The sequence below is a fragment of the Aotus nancymaae genome, unplaced genomic scaffold, assembly GCF_030222135.1.
Source record: "Aotus nancymaae isolate 86718 unplaced genomic scaffold, 86718_ANA_hifiasm-v0.15.2.pri h1tg000064l_1, whole genome shotgun sequence".
NCBI lineage: Eukaryota > Metazoa > Chordata > Mammalia > Primates > Aotidae > Aotus > Aotus nancymaae.
In genome coordinates, this window is record NW_026988479.1 from 24,385,278 (window position 1) to 24,404,765 (window position 19,488).

General features: G+C 52.8%; 1 long non-coding RNA gene across 2 annotated transcripts; it reads left to right on the forward strand.

Moving 5' to 3' along the window:
• Positions 1-670: 670 nt before the first annotated feature.
• On the forward strand, positions 671-19,259 carry LOC105718136 (uncharacterized). Of its 2 annotated transcripts, XR_010338788.1 has the most exons (4): positions 671-858; positions 14,851-15,176; positions 17,788-18,004; positions 18,408-19,259. It is a non-coding gene; the product is annotated as an uncharacterized LOC105718136 (long non-coding RNA). The 2 variants fall into 2 exon arrangements; XR_010338787.1 differs by lacking the exon at positions 18,408-19,259 and having other exon boundaries at positions 17,788-18,358.
• Positions 19,260-19,488: the final 229 nt, after the last annotated feature.

A 19,488-nucleotide genomic window follows, 5' to 3' on the forward strand; every position in this document is an offset into this window, starting at 1 on the left:
CAGGATCTTCCCTGGCAGGCCCAGGTCTCGTTTGCTGCGTGAGGATAGGGGTGTCTTCCCAGGGTCCGGGCTCTCCTTCCCCATGTTCTCCTGTCCCCTCCCATTCCCATCACCCAGATTCCAGGAGCCATGGCTGGTGTCTCCCCCACAGGAGGTTCCCAGAAAGCCTCAAAACTCCCACTGCAGCCCCGGGATGCAGGGGCTGGGGGGGAGGAAGGAAATTCTCACACAGCTTTCTCCCAGGGAGTTTGCTCTTGTTCCCAGGCTGACAACTGGCAACCCTCAGAACTCTGCCTCCCACCCCCTTCCTCCTCCTCCTCCTCCTCCTCCTCCTCCTTCTCCTCCTCTCCCTGCCTCCCTCTCTCCCCCTGCCCCCCTTCTTGGGCTTAATGACTTCCACATGGGCCTCTGGCGGCTGGAGCCAAGCCTCCCAGCATTGTCTGAAATCTCCAAATTTAGAAGAAATATGAAAATTGTCAACCACTCCTTCCTTAGGGGGTAAAAGCAACATTCAGCACCGGGGGCAGGTCAAGGCGAGGTAGTCACGTGGGGGGTGCCTGGGCCAATGGGGGGCCCTGGGAGGGCTCAGCACCCGCCTCGCCCCAACACGGGGCTTGCCTCTCTAGCTCATATAAGGTAAAAGGCAGAGTGGCCTCTGTGGCCAGGGAGCCGCGGGCAAGGGACTAAGGGTGGGGGGGCTGAGTGCCAGCTGCTTAAAAATGCCCCCGTGGCAGTGAGGGGCACCAGAGTCTGGGTCAAATTAGTTGAGAAGCAGTGACACCCTCAACCACTCCCCACACAGGCTGGCTCCCATCTCCAGGCCCCAAGGAGCCACACCTGGACCAGAACCCAGGAAAGGTAAGCACCAGCGGCAGGCCTGGGATCCGTGGATGGGGGCTGCTGGGACATTTCCCCAGGGGGATGCTGCATCTGGGGGTCTTGCTCTCTTGCTAAGTGGCTCTGTGCCTTTCTGGACACAGATTCTCTGGGTCTCAGTTTCCCCATCTGTACAGGGGCTGATCTCTAAGCATCCATCTAGCTGATTGCCTCTAATTCTGTGGTCCTGGTGGCTTCTAGGATTCTTTGTTGCTATAGGTAATGAGAGGAAGAAGGGGCAGAGGGAGCGGACAGAGTTAACGTCCTATCAGCCCAAGCTTCACCACTGTGCCTGGGTCTGGGGCAGTCTCCCTGGCTTCTACATAGGCAGTGCTTCTTCTGTATTGTATGGGGTTTTGATTTTGCAGTTCCAAGAGCTTGGGGCTCCTGGCTAGGAAAACGGTTTTCAAATAACGGTTTCAAGAAACAAAGCTGGGGACAAAGCAATGTAAGCTCCGGCTCTGGCAGGCAGGCGAGATCCTGGGAAGCTGGGGTGCTGACTGCATGCGGAGCAGTGGGAAGGGATGCTGGCAAGAGGAGACCTATGCGCTTAGGCTCCGGCCCCAGCTCTGCTCTCAGTGCCTGGCTGTGTGGCCTGGAGCTGGCCTCTCCCCTCTCTGGGCCACAGTTTCCCTGTCTGTATAGCAAGGCCATTGGACAAAATAGTCCCTCTGCAGATGTGGCTTCTGAGTTGTTTGTGCCTGAGGGACAGCCAGTGTTGGGAAGTTCTCCCAGGAGGTCCCTGAGCCGAGTCTGCCCTTTGACCACAAGCTTGGAGTCCAAGCAGATGAAGCCCTGTGGGAGGTTTTGGGGGCTGAGCCTGAATGAGGGAGGGTAGCTGAAGGTTCTGTGACTACAGGCTTGGCCAGGCGGTGCCCCGAGGCCTCCAGATGAGCTTGGCTGCAACCAGCCTCTGGTGGGGAGAAGGCTGATCTCTGGATTCAGCCACACAGGAGTACGGGACATGGAAGTAGGAAAGGGATGGAAAAGATAGCAGAGAGCTTCAGGGGGATGAAGCGGTGGGCAGGGGCTCAGAGGAAGGCAGGAGGCTTGTGATGGGACACAGGGCTGGGTAGAGGCAGAGACTTAGGATTGGAAATTGAAGACGTACAGACAACGTGGAGTCGGGTTCCTCTAAACATGCTCTGGCCACATCCGGAGCCCAGAACAGAACACAGTCCTCTAGCACTGGCCTCTGTCTGGTGCCCTCACCTTCCCGCTTCTTGTCACACAAGGCCCAAGGCTATCATGGTTCAGAAGGAGGCTCTGAATTCAACTGCCTGGGTCCAATTCTGGGCTTGTTTACTTACTGGACAAGTAACCCTGGGCAAGCTGCTTGCTGTTTGAGCCTCAGCTTCCTCCTCTGTAAAATGGGCACAGTTCTGAGCTTGCAGGGCTGTCATGAGGATGAGGGATGTAGGCAGATAAAGTAGGATGAATGGGGTCGATGTTACATCGAAGTCAGAGACCACACCTCCTGCGGGCAAGATGCCCTGAGCTATGTTGGGGGTGAAGTGGGAAGGAGACCCAGCCAGGGAATGCCCAGAGTTGCTGTAGACAACAGGCTCTGGAAAGAGGCAGGAGGAATCGGAAGTCAGAGGCTGCAGGACACAGGAAAGTGACCTGCTTGAGATGCCTGAAGGACTATCTGAGGTCTCCTTTACTGCCTTTCTAGGGCATTGTGGGGGCAATGTATCTGAACCACTACGGACTCACCTGCTGAAAGGGGACCCCAGGTGGGGCCTAGGAATCTGCATTACAAGATCCCCATGAATTCCCATGCACATGGAAGTTTGGGGAATGCCAGGCTATAGGGCAGCTTAGGACTCTCACAGACAGCCGAGGCAATGGAAGCCACAGAGAGAAAGCACCGCCTTAGGTTATTTAGCGAGCTGACGGCAGAGCTGGAACAGAACCTGCCTCTCTGCCCAGCCAGGGATTCCATAAGGTGGTACAAATCAGGAGAATTAGGTTACATCATTTGTGGAGTTCTCATGAGGTCCAGGCATTACCTAAGATCTTCACATGAACTCATTCATTTAATCCTCACAAGAGCCAGTGAGGAAGGGGCAATTATTATCCTCATTCCACAGATGAGGTACCTGAGGCAAAGAAAGGTCGGGTGGCTTGCCTGAGGTCACACAGCTCATGAGTTGTTAAGTTGTGTGTGCCAGCTGCCCCTGGGGCTGCTAGCTCCCCTAGAAGTCTCCCACCTCCTGCCCTGCCTTTTAGCTACCTCAAAACTTCCTGAGGACCCTCCAACGGACCTCATGGAACGGGGCAGAATATGTGTGGTAGACTTCCCAGGAGTCAGATTCTGTGCTGAACAGCTTGCATTATCATTTCACCGTCCTGGGAATTCCTGTGAGGCAGGAATCAGCGTCATTCCATCACTCTCACTTTCTAGAGAAGGAAACCACTGCAGCTCACACGACGTCACACAACTAAAAAGTGGCAAAGGGGATTTCAACCCAGTCTACGCATCTGCAGAGCGCACACCCTTGGGCTGCCCACCCTGACACCTCTGAGGGCGGTGATGAAGAATCCCACCTCGCAGAGGAGACGGAGGCCAGGAAGGAGGCCCTGCCGGAGCCTGAGCCCGTCTTCGAGCTCTGAGGCCACTCCTCTCCCTTCAACCCTGTTGGTGCCCCGCATCGGTCACTCGGAGCCACACCACAGCCCTTTGGGCAAAATCAGCCCCTTCCCAGCCTGGCCAGTTCTGGGGGAAAGTGATACTGACACCTATCCTTTTTTTTGTTTTGTTTTGAGATGAGGTTTCACTCTGTTGCCCAGGCTAGAGTGCAGTGACGCTTCTCAGCTCACTGCAAACTCCACCTCCCAGGCTCAAGTGATCCTTCCACCTCAGCCTCCCAAGCAGCTGGGATTACAGGTGTGTGCCACCATGCCTGGCTAATTTTTTGTATTTTTTATAGAGATGGGGTTTCGTCCTGTTGTCTAGGCTGGTCTCAAACTCCTGGGCTCAAGCAATCCTCCAGCCTCAGCCTCTGAAAGTGCTAGGATTACAGGCATGAGTTACCATTCCCAGCCAACACTTATCCTCGAGGAATAGAAAGATCCAGGCCCCATACCACACATCATCACTGACTCAAGTGGCTGTGTCTGATTCCTGGGTGAGCCTGAGGGGTTCAGGGAGGTGATCTCTGAGGTCCTCGTTGCTGAGCTGTGCCTGGGCATGGCCTCTTCCGCAGTTTTCCAACTAAACTGTCCCGGGGGGTTCAGTGCCATGGGGTGGTTCAAAGAACCGTGACAAAGGTTGTTTGCAATTGTTGTGATGACCGTTTTTCTCCACATCTCCTGCTACCAATAAGCCAGAGCCTCTCTGGAGCTTATACCAAGAAGGGGTTCTGGGTCCTGGGATGCAGGCCTGTCAGCTTGACAGGAGAGCACAAGATTGCTTTCCAAAGTGGCTGAACCAGGTTATGCTCCCATCAGCGGTATGTGAGCGTCCCCCTCCCCTTGACCACACTTGAAGTCATCAGATTTCTTGAAGCATGTGGGTTGCACACTTTATTTTGCATGTATCAAGTTTGTATAGTAAAAAATGTAAGGAATACATGGAAATAAAAACATAGGTTTGTCTTCTATAGGCTGCTATACTCCTGTCCACTAGGGTGTCTAGAACTTTGCCCTCCATGCACAAGTTGCAGAATACCGTAATCAGGACACGTCCAAAGGCCCTGGGATGGGAATGGGCACTGCCTATGTGGTCCTCCCCCAGCTCAGCAGTATGCAGTGGCCAGGATCCAATCGGAGGTCGCCTGGGAGGGTGAGTTGCAGGAATTTGGGGGAAAGAGCCCAAGGTGGCTGCCGCCTGCTAACAGCTTGTCTAGACAGGCCCCACGGGGCTTCACCACACATTGCGAGAGCCCCGGCCAGCCCCCTGCCCACTTGCAAAAGAGGCTGTTGGCAGCAACACTTCACCACCAGAAACCTTTACTCCAGTTTGAAATATGCCTTAATGCACAGTGTGAATTACCCACTCTCATGGCCCACAGAGGTTGACTCCTTCAGGCCCCCTTTTGTTCAGATGAGGAAACTGAGGCTGACTCCGAAGCCAGGGTGCTTTCAGATATGGAGTGGATCCCTGTGCCCAAGTGATGAGGGGACCAGGCGGGTCTGGAGCAGGGCTGGAGCGGGGCTCAGATGTAGTAGGCTGGCAGCTAAAGGTGCCAGATGTGAGCCAGGCAGCCGGGTTTGAGTCCTAGATCTGCATTATAGCAGCAATAGGACTTTGGGTGACTTACATAGATGCTGTATGCCTCAGTGACCTCATCTGTAATATAGAGGTGATAAAAGCACCTGTCTCATTGATCTATTGAGTTGTCTGGATTAACTCATTAAATGAGTTAAAACTCATGAAGTCCTTGGAACAGTGACTGACACATATTAAGTACTCAATAAAAATTAGCTGCTAAGGCCAGGCACAGTGGCTCATATTTGTAATCTGAGCACTTTGGGAGGCCAAGGCAGAAGGATCTCTTGAGCCCAGTATTTCAAGACCAGCCTGAAGGTCACCATAAGGAGACTCTGTCACTACTATAAGTTTTTAAATTAAATTTTAATAATAATAATAACTGCCAAAATATGATTACTAAAGGCAGCGTCTTCACAGTGCAAAGAGATGCTCTTCGGGGTAGCAACTCTTTGGACTTTGGGGGATAAACTGCCCTTATTCCTTCAAAATAACACTTGCCATATATCAAGCCCTTTCAAGTACCTGGCCCTTTACCCAGCACTCTGAGGCAAATACCATTATCCCGCTGGGCACACAAAGGCGCAGAGAGGTTTAGTCATTTGCCCAAAGTCACACAGCCTGTATGAGGCCAAGCTGGGACTCAAACCCAGTTCTGACTAGTTCTAAAATCATGTGTTTAACTGCTGTACTCTAGGACCACCCACAGTGGATCTGTGAAGCAGAACTAGCTCTGGTTCTGACCTGCCTAGTAGGGCCTTTGGCATTTGGGGGAGGAGGCCATTGGAAGTCCGAAGCCCCCTTCCAGATTAGGCATGATTTCAATAAGGGAAGAGACAGACTCTTCAACTCCCCTACCCCTGCTCAGGCTCAAAAATGCAGACCCTGGCAAAACAGTCCTTCTCACCCAGAAGCACTCTGTAGGGTGGGCTGAGTAACCTTGGGGGTCTCGTCAGTCTTGGGCTGCCCCATGCCCTGCACAGCCCACCTGAGGTTTGAGAAAAGGGCAGTCAGTTAGGCCCAGACTGGAGAAAGCCAACCCACCATGGCTCCTCCCCAAGAACCCCCAGCCAGCCACAAGCCTAAGCCCCCTCCTTAAAGACTCTTCCTCTGGGCCAGGCACAGTGGCTCACACCTGTAATCCTGTAATCCTAGCACTTTGGGAGGCCAAGGTGGGCAAATTGCCTGAGCTCAGGAGTTCGAGACCAGCCTGGTCAGCATGGTGAAACCCTGTCTCTTCTAAAAATGCAAAAAATTAGCCAGGCATGGTGGCACACGCCTGTAGTCTCAGCTACTCGGGAGCCTGAGGCAGGAGAATTGCTTGAACCCAGGAGGTGGAGGTTGCGGTGAGCCAAGATCGTGCCACTGCACTCCAGCCTGGGTGACAGAGTGCAACTCCATCTCAAAAAAAAACACGAAAGTTCCAAACTGCTGCCACATACTGTCCTTCTCCTCCCCCTCCAGGGAAGCAGCGATAGGGGTGAAGTGTCTAAAGGGAGGCTGCCTGCTGGCCTAGGGATGTCATCCACAGAGGCTATGACACAACCCCTGGCTGGGCTGCCAGGCTCAGAGGTGCCCAGTCAGCCTGCCCAGAGCATGCCAGCCACCAGGCATGTGATCCAACAACCCCGACGAGTCTAAGAGCATCTGCCCAGATGAGCTGAGCAAGACAGGGAGAAGGAGAAAGAGGCCGGCTAGAACCAGGCCCTGGCTCTGCCGCCAGCACACCTGGGTAAATGCCTCGCTCCTCTGGGGCGTCAGGCTGTGAGGTTCCATGGTTTGGGACAAAGGGGACAGTTGAGGTCATTCCATGTGTGACAGTAGACACCAGGACCTCTGTGGAGCTGGGGGCGCACCCTGGATAGACAGAGAAGACGGCATTCCAGGTGGACAGCTCTATGTACAAAGCTATGGAGGCAGGACTGCAGAGGCATTTTTGGACAACAGCAGAGAAGCCCAGTTGGCTGGAACCAAGAGCTGGTCTGAAGTTCAGCGAGGCTGGAAGTCGGCAAAACAGGGAAGGTCTAGATTGTGTGGTGGCTTTGACAACAGAAACCAAAGCCTCAGAGCTTGGGAAAAGTCCTCCTTGGTATCTCTCTGTCCCTGGGAGGGAGTCCCTTTCTTTAGCCTATTATTCCCCCTCCCTAAAACACCATCAACCAAGAACCCCAGTTCAGGGCAGAGACCTAGGAATTTGGATAATGGGCAACTCTCAGATGTCAGGCAATGGAGAGAGGAGAGCTCAGGTGGGACTAGGAGGGGTAGGAAGCCCGCGGGCTGCAGTCATCATCTTCAGACCTCTCCAGAGCTTCAGACCAACTCGCGGTGGCTCACACCTGTAATCCCAGCACTTTGGGAGGCCAAGGCAAGCAGAACAGGAATTGAGGAGTTCAGGAGTTTGAGGTCAGCAGTTCGAGACTAGCCTGACCAACATGGCAAAAATCCATCTCTACTAAAAAAATACAAAAATTGGCCGGGTGTGGTGGTGGGTGCCTATAATCCCAGCTGTTCAGGAGGCTGAGACATGAAAATCACTTGAACCTGGGAGGCAGAGGTTGCAGTGAACTGAGATGGCACCACTGCACCCCAGCCTCTGTCTCAAAAAATAAACAGAAGAAAAAAACCACATTCAACTTACAATATTTTCCATTTACAATGAATTTATCAGGATTTAGTGCCATCATAAGTTAAGGAACATCTGTAGTGAGCTCCTCATCACCAGAGGTATGTAAGCTTAGTAGGGACACCATAGAGAGAAGCCAAACATCAGAAGAGGTTGGGCATAATGGCCTTTCCTACCACCAGCCTTGGATCTCACTTGCCAGTTCTAGCTGCTTTGAGACAATCATGAGTGGAGCCTTCCTGCAGCCTGGATGTCAGAGTCCCAGCCAGACATGACATCAGTTCTGCCTTCACATTGCACAGGGGCCTCTTGGACCTCCCACCTCCTACCTCCCCCTTCCTTTCTGCCGCTGCCTCCTGCCTTCCCAGGGGACACTAGGCCTGACCAAAGAGACTTGGATCCTGGTTGTGAGATGGAGGTCCCCAGGGAACATCCAGCTGATGGCCTTCCGCCCAGCAGGAATGAGACAAAGGGGGCCAGGGTCCCTGGGAGCCCTGTTCACACGCTCTACAGAGTCTGCATGGAAATTCCAGGAGGGTCACAGGAAAGCTTCAAATTTAGAATCACAATGCTTTATTTTTTTTCCCATTTCTCTTCTGTTCCATCCCTTCCCTCAGTAGTTAGTTGTGGGGGGTGGGGGCGGGTGGTCATAGGAGGCTGGGAAAGGAAAGCAAGCATCCTCTTGGGCTGAGTCACAGAAAGAGCATGGAGAGATGGAGGGTGTAGGGTAGATTAGGAGGCCCGCCAGACAGGGCTTGGGGCGGTGGACAGCAGTGTGGGAGAGGATGGAGAAGTCAAGGGCATGGCCAGGCCTGTGAGGGTCCTGGAGCAGTGGGCAACTACATTGCCTGGGCCAGCATGCCTCCCTAGACACTCAAGACCAGAGCTGCCAGGACCTGGGTTCAAGCTAGGGTCAGAGAGTTAGCCCAGGGGTGTCTAGAATAAAGACAGAAGGATCTTGGGAATGAGGCTTCCAAGAATCTCAGGCAATGTGCCCCCACCTCACATGGACTGCAGAGCTCAGTCTTACAATATCCATCTCATTCCCTCTGGCGCCCCTGGTAGATGCTTCATAAATATTCCTGGTGTTGAATCCCATACCCATTGCATCATAGTCCTTTCAGAGCTGAGGGACCTTAAATAGCATCAGGGCCTATCTCCTCATGTTATAGATGCAGAAACTGAGGCTCAATGTCAGGGAGCGACGCTCCCAAAATCGTGCTGCCAGTGACCACATCCTTTGCTTCCTCTCTGCCTTCTAGCCAAAGAGAGAGAATACGGTACGCTTTTCACAGCCAAGGGCAGGGGACAGAGGAGAGGCAGGTGCCCTGGCAGGATGCAACTGTCTCCAAGAGGTAGTTAGAGGATGGCAGCCTATTTTGAGTTCTGACTGCTCTGTCCAGGAGGTCCCTTTCAGTGGCCGGAGATGGTCCCCAATGCTGTTGGCCTCCTGCAGAGGAAAGAGCCCAAGGTGGGAAGGGAAACCTTTGGTTCTATTCCTGGCTCTGCCTCAACTCTTCATATAACCTTCAACATGACCTTGCACATGCAGCCTCCCCAGGCCTCGGTGTGTCCAGTGAGAGGCTAGACCCAACCAGCTGGGCAGTGGATTCCAGCCATGATCTGCCTCCTGTCTCCTGCAGGGACTCCTCTCCATCGGTCTCAGTCCATCCTAGATTTTACCCACCCGGCTCAGTGCAGGAAGTAAGCCAGACACAGAAAGAAAATAGCAGCTCACGAATTCCCCTTCGCCTCATAGCAGCATTTTCTATGCCCAAGCTTTGCTTTATAGCTGTGAAATTCCCAGAGAGAGAAAAAGCTAAGAAAACCCTTAAGATCACCCCAGTGAAGGAAGCTGAGACCAGAGAGGGTCCACGGTTGGCTCAAGGTCACACAGCAAACTAGGAATAGGCCTTGGATTTCCTGACTCCCAGGCCAGTGCTCTTGCCACTCACCACACTGCTTTCCAGAATAACAGGCATATAAGCTGTCCTCGTGTGGACCCCGGCATCGATTTGGCTTGGTAGATTAAACCCCCACACAGGGAGCTACAATCTCTTCCCCTGGCTGGGACTCAGTTTCTTCTTCTATAAAACAGATAGCTGGGCACGATGGCTCATGCCTGTAACCCTAGCACTTTGGGAGGTCAAGGTGGGTGGATCATCTGACATCAGAAGTTCAAGACCAGCCTGACAGATATGATGAAACTCTGTCTCTACTAAAAATACAAAACTTAGCCGGGCATGGTGGTGGGCACCTGTAGTCCCAGCTACTCAGGAGGCTGAGACAGGAGAATCGCTTGAACCTGGGAGGCAGAGGTTGCAGTGAGCCAAGACCCCGCCACAGCACTCCAGCCTGTAGGACAGAGTGAGAGTCTGTCTTGAAAAAAAAAGCCACACAGCGTGGACCAGATGTCTCTAGGAGCCCTTCTGCCATAATACTAAGGATCTACCAGGACCTTAGTGCTTTCCTGGGAGGCCTCTGCTGACACCTACCTCAGCCCTATCTTCCCCAAGGGTAGGGCCACCCAGGCCAGGAAATCACACCAAGTCTTCCCCCAATTCTGCCCTGTCCCACCCCAGACCCTGGGGCTGGACTTCATCCAGAACTACAGGCTCCAGCCCAGCTCCCCCTCTGAGGATCTGGACTTTTTCTTACCATAAAAGGGCAAGCGTGCCTCTCTTGGTCCCTGCTGCCAGCCCCGCTGGGGGAAAGACTGAGCTATTTTTAGAAAACTCAAGGGTTTGCTCCTGAATTCAAGATGGGGCATCTCTGCGCCTGCACCCTGGGAGCCCCTTCCCATCTTTTCTCCTCCTCCTTCTCCTCCCATCACTGTCTCCCTTCCCTTTCTCTTCCTCTCTGTCTTGTTCTCAGTCTCATCCATCCATCTCTCTTCCCTTTTCTCCCCCTGTGCTCCCACCTCAAATTGCTGCTCTCTTCCTTCCCCCTCACTTCTTCCTTCTCCTAAAATCTTTTCACAGTCAGCTTCCCTCCCCCACGTCTCTTCCTCAGATCTCATTTCTGGTGGTGAAAGAAAGTAACACAGCTGCACCCCCACCCCTTCTTAAACACTATTTACAACATAAATTCCAAACATCCGCCATCTGGTTCTAGGAAGGCCCAAAAGCTATTTGGAGAAGGAAGTCATGATTATTCCATCTTCAAAGCAAAAGGAACTTAAAGACTCTCTCCCACCTTCCTCCGGTGGCCCCTTTGTTTAGTATCTGGCCGATCAAGATCCCCAGTGAGCAGAAGTCAGGACATTTGCCGGAGTCCCAGCTGGACCTGTGACTGGCTGCATCACTTTGAGTTCCTTGCTTCCCCTCTGCATGCCTCTGTTTCCTCATCTGAACAATGGGTGAAAGACTAGGGTGCCTCCAGCACTAATGTTCCAAGACTTCGAGTCCAGAAAATCCACTTGGTCCAGGTCACTGGGGCCTACTTAGGGCTGAGCAATGAAGGGTAGGATGAGGGCAAGGGAGTGGCAGGCAGTGAGGGAGCTCCATCCTCATCCCTTCATGCACCAATTTCTCTCTCACTCCATGGAGATCTATGCAGACCATTCACCTGCATTCACACCCACACTCACACTGGGGAATGGGTGGGGTCAGACTACCCCTCCATGTCTGATCTAGAAGGACTCTGGACACTCCAGAGTCCAGTCCTGTCCCCACCACACCATGTAGATGCGGGCCCTTGAGGCCCAGAGAGGGGAAGACCCTTGTCTGCAATTACACAGCATATCTACAGAAAACCTAGTACCTAGCCTGCTCCTCCTCCCACCCAACACATTCCAGAAGAAACCAACATTTGTATTATCTAGAAAGCATTGCCCAGTCCCAACAAAGCCCCTGGAACCCTGGAGATCCCCGGGTTTTGCAAAGTTTACAGGACAAAGAGGGAATAATGCCTTTTTTTATTTTTTTAAGACAATCTCATTTTGTCACACAGGCTGTTGTGCAGTAGGGCGATCTTGGCTTGCCGCAACTTCTGTCTCCCAGGTTCAAGCAATTCTCCTGCCTCAGCCTCTCAAGTAGCTGGTATTACAGGCACGCGCTACCACGCCCAGCTAATTTTTGTACTTTTAGTAGAGATGGGGTTTCACCATATTGCCCAGGCTGGTCTTGAACTCCTGACCTCAGGTGATCCACTTGCCTCAGCCTCCCAAAGTGTTGGGATTACAGGTGGGAGCCACTGCAACCAGCCAAGAACCAAGACCTTTAACATGATGTGAATTTCTTTTAACAAACAGCACAGAGGGAAGAAATACCACAGGCAAGAGGCAGAACACCACCAAAAGGAGAAGCCCCCTTGCTTCCTGCAACAAATGGCTTTTCAGGGCTCAGATGGTATTCACTTATACTGGCAATGCTTTCTCTGTTCACAAACCCCTCTCCACAAAGACTAACACACACCTAAATATTGCCAAGAGATATTGACTCCGGTCATCACTCTGTAAAAATGATATGATGAGTAGCTGGTCTTACAAGGGAGCTGTGAGAATGCATGTGGGGCTGCCTGGAGCCAATCCTTACTAGCTGTGTAATCAAGAGGGAGTGCTGTGACCTCTGGAGCCTCAGTAAAGCAGAAGTAAGAATGTACCTAATTATTCAAAACAAGGATCTCTGAGTAAAGAAAAGAAAAATGGAAAGAATGGCACCTAATTCAGCCAGGCACAGTGGCTCACACTTGTAATACCAGTGCTTTGGGAGGACAAGGCAGGAGGATCACCTGAAGCCAGGAGTTCAATACTAGCCTGGGCAACATAGCAAGACTCCATCTCTACAAAAAATTAAAAAATAAAAAATTAGTCAGGCATGGTGGCATGTGCTTGTGGTCCCAGCTACTCAGGAGGCTGAGGTGGGAGGATCACTTGAGCCAGGAGCTCAAGATTACAGTGAGCTGATTGTGCCACTGCACTCGAGTCTAGGCAACAGTTGTTGACTTGGAAAGCAAGATCCTGGAGAGTGAGAAAAAAGAAATTTAATGGTACCTAACTCATTAGTTACTTTGAGGATCAGATGAGAAAAGCCTTGGCAAGTGTAAAATAAAGCACTTGGCAAGTGTGGGGTGCATCAGAAGCACCCAATGACATGTTAGCTATCATTATGATTACAGTGTGTCCCAACATGCCTGGTGCACAGTCAGCCGGACAGGTGATGGTTCTTACCTTCGTCACTCTTTTCTCAGTTTCTGCCCTCACTAAAGGGTCGAGTGACAGATTTACAGGGATCTTGGTGTCTATTCCCCACGTGCCCCACAGCGTGAGCGCTCAAGGCAAGGCTTGGGATTCTAGGCTGGGCAGGTCTTTTTTTTGCTCCCTCTCTTCCCTTTTCCCTGCAATGCTCTTGTTTCAGCTTCAAACTTCGTTCCCAGGGCTTGCTCAAAACTCCCCGGAGCAACCCTCCCTGGGGAGGAAGTGGGGAGCGTGTGAGGCTGGTGAACTCAGCTGGGGTGTCAAGGGGGCTGGAGGGCACTCTGGGAACAGAGGCCCGGGGAAGCTGTGTGACAAAGGGGACATGGAAAGGGCCACGCAGGGGCTCCCACAGCTTCCCCAGATGCCTCTTCCGACCTTTGCTCTCTCCCGGCTTCTGCTCTTCCTCTCAAGGCTGGGCTTCACTGCGGCCCAGCCCCATGCTAATAATAGAAATGGCAGCCATTTATCGTGGGCTTATGATGTGCCTGGAAATATGCTCGCACTTGACATCTGCCTCATTTGACCTTCACAAACAAGCCTGTGAGGTTGGAAACAGGCTCAGAGAGGTGAAGACACCTGCTTTAGATCACACGGCTAGGAAGTGCTAGAGGCAAGATTCAAACGTGGGTCTGCATGACCGCAAGGCCTGTGTCTTTTCTTTCCAGAATATGGTGGAAACCCTAAGGCCCTGGAGCCCAAGGAGAGCCAGGGCTATAACAAGTACACAGGCGTGAACAAGCTGAGGAAGGGGAACTGTGGGCGAAGAGGTCCCTGCAGAAAGAGCCGAGTGTGAGCACGGGTTTGCCTGGAGCCCCCTGCCTCAGCCCTTTCCCCACTGAGGTGCCATCTGGCTCCTAGATGTGGCCCATTCCCAGACCCTCATGTTTCTTGGAAATGAGCAAGGCCAGGAAAAGGCACAGGGGCTTTTGCAATGGCCGTGGCAATGATAGCTTTGACTTGTGGTCATCCAGACAGCCACTGCCCACGCCCAGGAGAAAGCTGGATTGAGCATGAAGAGCCTGGGTTCAAGTCTGCCTCTCACGCTGTTCCCCAGGTGACCCTGGGCAAATCCCACAGGCTCCTGGAACTTCAGAAAGGGGAAGAATTTTTCCTACCTCTGGTGCTATCAGTGAGCGTGCCTTGAGTTATGGGAGGGAGCGTTTTGCAGGCTGGAAGCTTTGTGTACATGGAAGGGGTCAAAGACAGCCACGAGCCTGTCCCTTTGGTCTTGGTCATCATGTTAACCTCAGGTTTTTATTTAGCCCTACATGGCTCCTTTCTCGTGTGTGAGGCTGAAGTGGGGGCATTGGTCAGAGGGGCCTCTGGGAAATTCCTTTCAGGACAGTTCTTTTGTTAAGGGGCCTAGGTGTGCTGAGAAGGGAAGGTGGCTTCTCCTACTCTTGGAGCTTGGAGTTTCTCAGAAGCTCTCCCTTAAAAGCCAGGCAGGGCCGGGCGTGGTGGCTCACGCCTGTAATCCCAGCACTTTGGGAGGCTGAGGCAGGCAGATCACTAAGTCAGAAGATCAAGACCAGTCTGACCAACATGGCGAACCCCATCTCTACTAAAAATACAAACATTAGCCGGGCATGTAATCCCATCTATTCAGGAGGCTGAGGCAGGAGAATTGCTTGAACTCAGGAGGCAGACGTTGCAGTGAGCCGAGGCCACTGCACTCAGCCTGGGTGACAGAGCAAGACTCCATCTCACCAAAAAAAAAAAAAAAAAAAAAGCCAGGCAGGCCAAGAAGGAATAACGACTGCTCAGGGACCAAGGGAAGATCTCAGTAGGTTCAGCCCAAGACTTCTGAGTACCTAGAAGTGGCCCAGGCCCATCCTCCATCCCTCAGAGCCTGGCAGCCTGGTCAGGACCCTCAAAGGCCACAACCATACCTGTAGGGCACGCCGGTGTCCTTCTGACAGGTGGGATCTTTGTTTCTTTCAGGCAAGGGCACTAGCTGGTGAAAGCCACCCCTGCCATGCCGATGTTGGAAAAGCAAGAACTCAGGAAAAGCAGCCTCCTAGGACCAGAGGAGGGCCAGCAGCAGGCAGCTTGGAGACAGAACTGAGCCCACCCCACCTCCACCCCTCTGGTACCCACATCCGCTCCCCACCCCAGCCCATCTGCAGGCGGCTCCTGGAGTAACCTGGGTCCCTCAGGATAAACTCCCCACGCTAACCTCAGAATGATCAAGAAAGCAGGCCTCGGGATGATGAGAAGCAGCATGGGCCTTGGTAAAGGAAGGCCCCCACTGAATGGTGGCAGTGCAGGTAATTTGGGGCTGTTAGGGTCTGGGTTGTAGGTAAAAAGAAATTGAACCAAAGCAGGGAAATCCAACCAGGAGCCAAGAATCCAGTCTACCCCATCTCCTTACAAAATAGCAATGCAAAGCCCATGTGATTTGGACATAAAGCCTCTGTTATTCAACTTGATTTGGCGAATAACAGAGTTGAGAGAAATGTCATCTTCCCTAGAAAGGAGTAAACGGGGTTAAGCTTCAGAAGCAGGAAGACCTGGGGCTGTGTGATCTTGGAGGAGTCAATCAGCCTCTCTGAGCCTAGTGATAAAGAGCCAGCTCCCAGGGCTTTGAGAGGGTTTGTGAGGTTGGGCTGGTATCCCCAGGTGCGGCCCTTGGCACATGGTGAAACTCAAGAAAATAGAGCAGTTTTTTGTTTGTTTTTTTTTTTTTGAGACAGAGTTTCGCTCTTGTTACCCAGGCTGGAGTGCAATGGCGCGATCTCGGCTCACCGCAACCTCCACCTCCTGGGTTCAGGCAATTCTCCTGCCTCAGCCTCCTGAGTAGTTGGGATTACAGGCACACGCCACCGTGCCCAGCTAATTTTTTGTATTTTTAGTAGAGACGGGCTTTCACCATGTTGACCAGGATGGTCTCGATCTCTTGACCTCGTGATCCACCCGCCTCGGCCTCCCAAAGTGCTGGGATTACAGGCGTGAGCCACCGCGCCCAGCCAATAGAGCAGTTTTTACCATTCATCACATTATTCCCATACTTGTCAATGTTTAAAGATACTTTCATGCTCACGGTGGAACAGATAGGGTGAGATGCCAGTCCCATAAGACAAGTGGAGAAACTGAGGCCTGGGGAGGTGAAAGCATTCACTCACAATTGCACGTATAGTCAGTTGCAAAGGGGAATTCTGGCACCAGCTCTCATGTGGATGGAAAAAGTGCAGGAAGATTTGAAGGTGAGCAGAGGAGAAGGGAGGAGGAGGCAGGGTTCCAGGAAAGGAGCTGACACTGGGATGTGGGACAAGGCCCAGGCCTGTCTTACGTAACAAGGTCCACCTGTTCACCCCTGCATGCCCCACACATGTGTGCAAACGTGCGCCCCGGCACAGCGCACACCCGGTCCTCCCTCTCTAGCAAATGAGCCACAGAGACTGGGTCTAAACAAATTGGATTAGGAGGGCTGCAGGCGCCTCCTCCCCCCCGACTGTCCGGCTCCGACACTAACCAGGCCTGCAGAACTGCCAGCTGGGATCTCTCAGACACACTGACAGTCGGTCCTTGGCTCCCTCACCCCACCGTGGGCCTCAGGAAGGGGGTCTGGGTCCGAGAGGATGCCACAGTGATGGATGGGGTGAGGGAGGTTCCAGAGCTAGCGCACAGGATGTTAGTGCTTTTGTGAGGCACATTTCCGAGCTGTTCCCAGGCCCGCCCCCGCCTCCCCGCTCCCCGCCACCCCACAGCCTCTCCCATGGCCATTGCTGCTGTCTGGGACTTGGGCCCAGCCTGAGGCTCCAACCAGAGCTCAGAGCCCTGTCCTTGAGCAGATCCTCTTCATCTCTCAGTCCTGCGGCTGGGCTGAGTGGGGAGTGGTCAGCTCAGAAGACACTGACCTGGAGATGAGATACAGGGGATGCTTCCGTAGGAAGAAGGAGCTTGTGGACAGACAATGCTGTGTTAAAGGTGGCATCTCGGTGCGTTCTCATCCCTTGTTTCGTTTCATCCTCAGAATGTGGCTGGGGGTGAGGGGATGGGTGTGACTGCCAACATTTCTTTACTTGGTGATTCCACAGTACCCCTTTCTGAGACCCTGAGCCTGTGCCGCGCCCTGTGTGATGTGCCAGGAACACCAGGGTGAATACTTACAGGCCCTGTTCCCCTTCCTTCATAGAACAGCCTCCTTCAGGCTGGGTCATTGGGCACTGGGGCCTCTCTGGTCTTTCAGGGTTGCAGCTTCACAGAATCCCTTTTCCATAAGGCACATGGAAGTGACCATCATCTGCAACGGGAGCCTTGACAACCAGCCAATCCAGAACACAGACCTTGATGTCAGACAGCCCCGAGTTCAAATCCTGCCTTGCACCCTTTCAGCTGGAAAGCTGCTGTCAATTAACTTAGCCTCTCCAAGCCAGTTTTCCCTTCTGCAAAATGAGGATACACAAGCTGCCAACTCACAGAATGACTATGAGAATTAATTCTTATTTTTCACATCCTCAGTGGACAGAGGGAAACACAGAAGCCCAGAGAGGGAAAGGGCTTGGTTAGGATCACACCATGAGCTGGGGGTTACGTCAGAATGGGGTAGGTCCCCTCTTCTGCGGGTGTTCCTCTCCCCCATCTCTTATCTCAACATAAATCCTCCCTAGTTGCCCAGGTTGTCCAGGCAATTCCTGGCACATATGCTGGGGCCTGCCCTCCACCTTCAGCCCTGCTCCGGCCTCTTCAACAGCAGAGTCCTGGGTGACCAGCAGTGGCCCCCCGGCCCTCTGAGTGGCAGTGGAGGGTGGGGGAGCACCGCGGCCGGCTCCCAGCCCAGATCACCCTGGCCATATAAGGGAAGGAGCCCAGGGAGGCCTCCTGGCTCAGGCCCCGAGAGAAAACCCAGACAGTCACTGTTTATTTTCTCCTGCCCAGCTCGCCCACGCCTCCCTAAGCCTCCTGACAGAAGACAGAGGTTCCCCCCAGACCAGCAACATTTCCTGAAGACATGGGGAGCACAGAGGCAGAAACAGTCCATCCACCCACAAGCTGTCAGCAGCCGGTACCCAGAGCCACCAGGTAAAACTGAGGCCACCTGGTTCAACGTCGCCTTTCACAGAAGGGGAAACAGAGCCACAGAGAGAAAGGCCTGGTGAGAAATGGAACCCAGGACTCCCAAGCGGTGTCTCTCAACCTTGGGATCCAGAGTTGGAGGGAGCCTTTGGTGGGGTAAGTGGAATGGAGGGGGGCGGCCATAGACCCCTCTTCTCAGTAAGGCCCTCATGTGATGGAGGCAGGGGTTGGGACAAGTGCTAAGTATGCAAGACTCAAGGGAAGAGCTCCTGGAGCCAGGAGAAGCACCTCCCTCCCAGCCCCTCTGTCCCTCCCCTCAGCCCAGCTGCACTGACTCCTCCTCCGAGAAGCCTTCTCAGCTTCCCTGGTTGGCGGGGAAACTTTTTGTCCTCTAAGTGTGCTTGGCTGTCCTTTCTTGAGTGCCCTCTCTCTCTCTCTCCCCCAACCCCTCGACTTGGGACTGCCCCTATTCACCTTGCCAGGAGCATTTTCCTTCTACTCCACCTGACTGAGGTCCTCCAGGTCAAGGACGGTGTGGCTCTCAGACCTACTTCCCCTCGGGACATAGAAGAGGCCCTGCGCTGAATAGACAGGTGAAATGATTAGACCTTGCTCCCAAACCAAAGGTCTAGCAAACTGGTCAGGGCATGAGCCATCCAGCATAGAGGTTAACATGAGGGCCCCGGGTTAGGAACCCCAGCTCAGTTCCCAGCTCTGTACCCTTGGAAAATTCCCTTCCCATGGAGTCTTAGGGTTGCACAGGGATTTACACAATGAAAACATTTAATATCCAGGACTAAACAATTCCACAAATGACCATGCTTATTACATTCATTATCATTATGATTATTCCAGACACAAAGGAACAGAATAAGGCACTGATAGCCAGGGGTGAGCAGATTCAAGGGCCTCAGAGGAGAGGGAGGCAAACACCCTTCACTGGTCAGAGGCTGTGCTTCAGCCCTCCTCCCTGCATTAGTTTCTCCCACAGAGGCATGGGGCTGCCTCCCATCTAGTTCCTGTTTCTAAACCCAGGGGAGATGCTATCTTTGCTGCAGTAATCTTAGCCCACATCTTGAAATGGAAATGGCCTTGGTGGAAATGGCCTTCAATTCCCCTGGTCCAAGCTCAGGCCCTGTGACCCAGGAACAATCCCCTTCCCTTCCTGGTCCTCCATGTAGAAGCAATAACATTCCTTGCCAGGGGCACCAGCTGTTCTGATGATAAATGGGATCAGACACTGCTTCCTAAAATCATTCATTCAGATGCCCCCTATTTTATTTTTTCCTGTCTGCAAACAATTATAATATTTTAAAATGTAAGATGAGTGCTTTTTTTTTTTTTTTTTTGAGATGGAGTCTCGCTCTGTCACAAGGCTGGAGTGCAATGGTGCAATCTCAGCACACTGCAACCTCCACCTCCTAGGTTCAAACAATTCTCCTGCCTCAGCCTCCTGAGTAAAGGGATTACAGGCACCTGCCACCACGCTCAGCTAATTTTTTGTATTTTAGTAGAGACGGGGTTTCACTATGTTGTCCAGGATGGTCTCGATGTCCTGACCTC